This window comes from Salvelinus sp. IW2-2015, linkage group LG2, assembly GCF_002910315.2.
Source record: "Salvelinus sp. IW2-2015 linkage group LG2, ASM291031v2, whole genome shotgun sequence".
Classification (NCBI taxonomy): Eukaryota; Metazoa; Chordata; class Actinopteri; order Salmoniformes; family Salmonidae; genus Salvelinus; species Salvelinus sp. IW2-2015.
The window spans coordinates 19,814,167-19,820,454 of NC_036839.1; positions in this window are offsets into that span (position 1 = coordinate 19,814,167).

A 6,288-nucleotide genomic window follows, 5' to 3' on the forward strand; every position below is an offset into this window, starting at 1 on the left:
ACACATACACACAGCACGCGCACATATGCATCCTGACGCGACACACACTCACACACACACACACACACCACGTTTTCTGCTACTACTGTCTTATCTATCCTGATGCCTAGTCACCCCTACCTATATGTACATAGCTACCTCAATTACCTCATACCCCTGCACAACGACTCAGCACTGGTACTCCCTTGCATATAGCCATGTTACTTTTACTCGTTATTGTTATTCAATGTGTATTTATTCCTCATGTCACTATTTCTATATTTTATTTAAAAAATATATCTTTATCTTAACTCTGCATTGTTGGAAAAGGACCCTTAAAGTAAGCATTTCACTGTTTACACCTTCTATCTCAAGGCCATCAGACTGTTAAACAGCCATCACTAGCGCATTAGAGGCTGCTGCCTATAGGCATAGACTAGGAATCACTGGCCACTTTAAGGAATGGAACACTAGTCACTTTAATCATACCTGGCATTACTCATCTCATACACTACCGTTCAAAAGTTTGGGGTCAGAAATGTCCTTGTTTTTGAAAGAAAAGCAAAAATGTTGTCCATTAAAATAACATCAAATTGATCAGAAATACAGTGTAGACATTGTTAATGTTGTAAATGACTATTGTAGCTGAAAACAGCTGATTTTTAATGGAATATCTAAACTGCAAAAAAAGAAATATCCTCTCACTTTCAACTGCGATTATTTTCAGCAAACTTAACATGTGTAAATATTTGTATGAACATAACAAGATTCCACAACTGAGACATAAACTGAACAAGTTCCACAGACATGTGACTAACAGAAATTGAATAATGTGTCCCTGAACAAAGAGGGGGGGTCAAAATCAAAAGTAACAGTCAGTTTCTGGTGTGGCCACCAGCTGCATTAAGTACTGCAGCGCATCTCCTCCTCATGGACTGCACCAGATTTGCCAGTTCTTGCTGTGAGATGTTACCCCACTCTTCCACCAAGGCACCTGCAAGTTCCCGGACATTTCTGGGGGGAATGGCCCTAGCCCTCACCCTCCGATCCAATAGGTCCCAGATGTGCTCAATGGGATTGAGATCCGGGCTCTTCGCTGGCAATGGCAGAACACTGACATTCCTGTCTTGCAGGAAATCACACACAGAACGAGCAGTATGGGTGGCATTGTCATGCTGGCGGGTCATGTCAGGATGAGACTGCAGGAAGGGTACCACATGAGGGAGGAGGATGTCTTTTCTGTAACGCAGAGCGTTGAGATTGCCTGCAATGCCAACAAGCGCAGTCCGATGCTGCGACACACCGCCCCAGACTATGACAGACCCTCCACCTCCAAAATCAATCCCGTTCCAGAGTACAGGCCTCAGTGTAACGCGCATTCCTTTGACGATAAACACAAATCCGACCATCACCCCTGGTGAGACAAAACCGCAACTTGTCAGTGGAGAGCACTTTTTGCCAGTCCTGTCTGGTCCAGCGATGGTGGGTTTGTGCCCATAGGCGACGCTGTTGCCGGTGATGTCTGGTGAGGACCTGCCTTACAAGGACTACAAGCCCATGTTGCAAATAAAATTTGATTTGATGAATATGATTTAAGAATGGGGGGAAAAAAACTTCTGTGAAAAGACACAACATTCTAATAACATGACAAAAGTTGCTATATTGTGCAATGTTTTCCTCCTGGAAGACCAGCCAAAACAGCATCATTACAACAGAGAATGAATATTTCTCTGTCACTCAAAACCTCTATCTTGCCAAAAATATATCACTGATTGTGTGAAACCCACAATTTCCTACAGAGTTTGATTAATATGAATGATGACAGAGCCCATAGGCAACATCTGCCGTCTCTCAGCTGACCTAGGAGAATCAGGACCAGGTCGGTCTGTGTGTCCTATACTGTAGCACGTGGAGGAAACTCATTCACCCACACATACACACACGCACACGCACGCACGCACGCACGCACGCACGCACGCACGCACGCACGCACGCACGCACGCACACACACACACACACACACACACACACACACACACACACACTCAGCAGCACTTACAGTGAGACATCTTGATGAGTTCCCGGACTTTGCCCTGCAGCTGTTCATCATAGTAAACGCATAATGAGGCCCTCTTGAGAGAGAGGATCCCTGCTTCGCGTGAAGGGAAGCACTTCATTCTGGAGCCTTGCTCCATGGCCTGGGGCCCCAAAATGTTGCCCCTCCCCTCAGTCACCCAAATGAGCCACTAATGGTGTCGATTTCTGCTAATGACGTTCGCCATGTGGTGTCACATACTGTAATTTCCCGAATATGCTAATCATTGTAAACATTATATAAATATGAAGAAATATTATCTGTGAGTGATTAGATGCTGACAGCTGGGAACATTCACCACCACCACCACCACCAAATAACTGATGAACATGAACTGATGAAACTACTGCACACAAAAAACTGTGAGAAAAATATATGATCCATTGCACTGCAATACACCTCATTGTGTGATGCTATTTATTTTCATTGGAGAAAAGCAGTGCAAGTAAATTTGAATTGGTGTGGCAGAGAGGGAAAGAGCAAAGAAACAAAAGCAGTATATTGTGAGCCCATCCCCCATGTCAGACAGCTCCACAACAGTTCAAAGTGATATAATAAGTTCTGACAGTGTGCAGTGGCATGCCCCGGCTGAAAACAGGCATCACATGGAGAAGATATGACAGACAGATGCTGTCATCATCGGCTCCCCCTTTTGCCTTAGATGTAGAAGAGTAGGATATCTGCATTTTGACAAGTTCAAGATTCTTGAGAATGCATCTATTTTAAAGATGTTTATAGATTTCAACTTTCCTTTTTTTCACAACAATAATCCACCTTAAACTTCTGTGTTTTTGTTCCAATCTGTATATAGACTGAGCAAGCACTCTTTTAGCCACTGTCCAATGTTAAATGAACCACTTCAAGGAAAACTAACCCAACTTCCCTGCCTACTGCTGCCATATCATTACCGTAACCCAAATCTACGTTCTGTGGTTGTGTTGTTAAACCACATTAACTTGATAGCCTGTTATTTTCACACCTAATATACTTTCTCTATTACACTTCATGTGTTGGTGGAACTCGCTTAAAGGCTGCAGCCGCAGGGTCCAGCTAGTCCTGTCAGGCACTAGTCAGCCTCCACTGAGAGACCCCCTGCAGGGTCCTGGTTGGGCCATCACTGCCATTTAGCAAGTGACCACAGATTAGAATATGGATGTCTGCAGGCACTTTGCGAGCATGCAAGCAAACACGTACTTGCACATACACGTTTTGCTCTTCTATCTTTGTGGTGTCCTAAAATTGATTTCCATTAAAATTCCTACTTTTCCTAACTCTTACCCTAATTCCTAACCTCAACAGCCTTTGTCCTCGTGTGAGTAAGCCGGAACAGCTCATAGGGCTGGAGCCTATCTCCTGTTTCTGTAATACGAGGCAGCTTGATGTAAATGCACACCCCTTGTACAAGATGCTAGTCTGACACAGGGCCTTACCCCCAATATATCTGCTTAATACTGAGTCCAAAGCAAAGATGCATTAGGTCCCAATTTTACAATCTTTGTTATGACTCAGCCAGGGATTGAACTCACAACCTTCCAAACACTCTAACCACAAGGCCACGAGGGAGAATGTTTCTTGTTTTAATATCCTTGTGGGGACTTTGGGGGATTTGAGGTCCTCACAAGGATAGAAGAACCAACCCCACCTACACCCACACCTAAGAGAGATAGTGTGGGGGAGGGGAGTTAGGAATTGGTAGAGGGCTTGGAAGAAAATGGCGGAAAGAATGGGTTAGAAACAAACAAAGCCTTGTAAAGGGAAGGAGGAAATGATAATGAGAGGAAGAACAAATAAAGAGGAAGAGAGGGCAGGAGGGTGGGGTACAGAAAGGTCGGAAGCTAAGAAAATGAGAGGATGGGAGAGGGGAGGAGAGGTGTGAACATCTGTGGCTCAGCTTTCCAGCGGGTTGGTGTGTGTCTGTGTGTGTGTCGTCACGTCCCAGCACTGTGTGTGGCTAATTAAACTCAACCAGCAGGCTTCAATGGTCCCAGAGTTTCTCCCGCCTCAATTCACAGTCTGGTGGTAACCTCCATTAATGGACTGCCAGGGAGCTTCATCCTCAACAAACAACAAATGGATGGTTAAGGATATGGGGGAGAAGGATGTGGGGATTTGATTTGTCAGGCTATGAAGTCCAGTTGGCAAGTCACTTCAGAAGTATGTAAGAAGAACACGCATAAATACACAAACACCTTTTTTTAACAGCACTCTGTCATCTTGGGCTGGGTTCGGTGTGAGGTCATTCCTATGATTCCTCCTAGTGTGTCAGCTGCTCTGACTCACTCTTCCTGGAATGTGTGGGATGAATGGTTCTCAAGCCATTACGGCTGACAGGTCAGTAGAGTCAACAACTCTTCTATAGCATGGCTTATTATCAACAATGAATGTGTTATTTTACTTATCAAACAGGGTGTGTTGCTTGAGATGATTGGATTACTAACAAACGTAAATAAAATTAACTGATGGTCACCGGTGGTAGAAGTAGCCTGGATTTGAACTGAATGGACAGTTCTGTATGGCCTTGTTGAGTTTGGGTTTTTCGAAAGACCAAGTAACAGGCATGGTGTACAGACAAAGCATATGGAATTCAAATGTGATCTGAACATGTTTCTATTGGTGACAATGGAACAGTCTGGCAATGCAGCCCAACCTGTCTGTATTGAGGAGATGGGGAATTTCCTGTGCTCAGTAGTAACCACGTCAACCACATGTCTGTTGCTCTCCTGTTCTAGATGGGGCTCCGATCTGGGACCCGTGAGCAATGGAAAACTCAACTCTTGTTTCCTTTCCTTCCCATTCAAAAGAAGCACTGCTCTGGAAGCTTCTCTTCCTTCCTCTCTCTACTCTAACCGACCTCACTTTAAAGCTTAGGTGCTAAATTAGAGCAGAATCAGAGCTAGATTTTCCCAGTGCTCTGGTGAAGATAGCTCAATAAAGGGAAGAACACACTAGACTGTTGTGCAGTCCAACATCTGGGCTGCATGCGGTCATATCAGCCTTTCCTTGTTTAGTAACACTTAACTTGGACCCTTGATCATCAGAGCTACGTAACACTGTCATGATAATGGCATAGCAGATGTCATAAACAGTCATGACAGTGTTATGTAGCCCTAATGACGGAGGGTTCAAGTAGAGTGTAAGTTATTATCAAGGTCATTGGTTATTATGTTTTCCTGCAATATATAATCAAAATGGTGATCACTGGTATAGGTTTGAATATCGATGGCATAGTTTGGTTCTGTATTTAAAGAGGAACTGACAGCGTTTGAACTACTTTGAAGCAAACAGACAATCATAATATCAGTCAAAAATATCAAATTCACAGTTTATGCTACAAAACCAACTTTTTCAGGAGGTTTTAAAAATAGGTTCTACTTGACTAAGAATTATATGACAAACTGTTTTTGGCAGAATAAATGAATGCAGTTCAATGCATGATTAATATCATTCACCAATACATTTCTTGGTAGTCTAAAGAATATTTCTATCAGGTTGTAAATCACAGCTGGCCTGGTACATTGTTTGCAGACTCCACCCATTCGGAATGCACTGTTTCAGTTTTAATGGCTCAATATTTTTGGACAAAAACAGACTAATGTAACTAAGGCTGGGAATGTCAATACAATCAAGCTAGCAAGGGTAATGATCACCAGTCAGTCATAATGTGGCTAATAGGCTAGCCTATGTATTTCTGTATCTATTTATTTAGCAAGCTAAAATCACGCAGCCTAATGTTAGCTAGCTAGCTGCTGGGAGGATGTCAGGTCATTGGAGGAGTGGGTGAGTGACAGTCTTTCCCCCCTCATATTGTTTTTCGGTGTCTGCAGCTAGAGATGCAGGTGTCATTTGGTTAGCTTGCAAGAAATATGTTAGCATATCATACATTCACTCTAGCTATCTTGTAACGATCCTCGTTGGGAGAAAGAGAGGAGGACCAAAGCGCAGCGTGGTAAGTGTTCATGATGAATATTTAATGGAACAAAACTGAACACTGAAATATAAAACAATAAAGTGAACGAACTAAAACCGAAACAGTTCCGTGTGGAACGCACAGACACGGAAGACAACCACCCACGAAACCCAGGTGGAAAAAGGCTACCTAAGTATGATTCTCAATCAGAGACAATGCAGTGCAGTGTGTGCACTCAGAACACTCAGAGAGCGACAATCTGACAACGCTCTGACTTTACGAACGACCCAGAGCACACTCTGACACA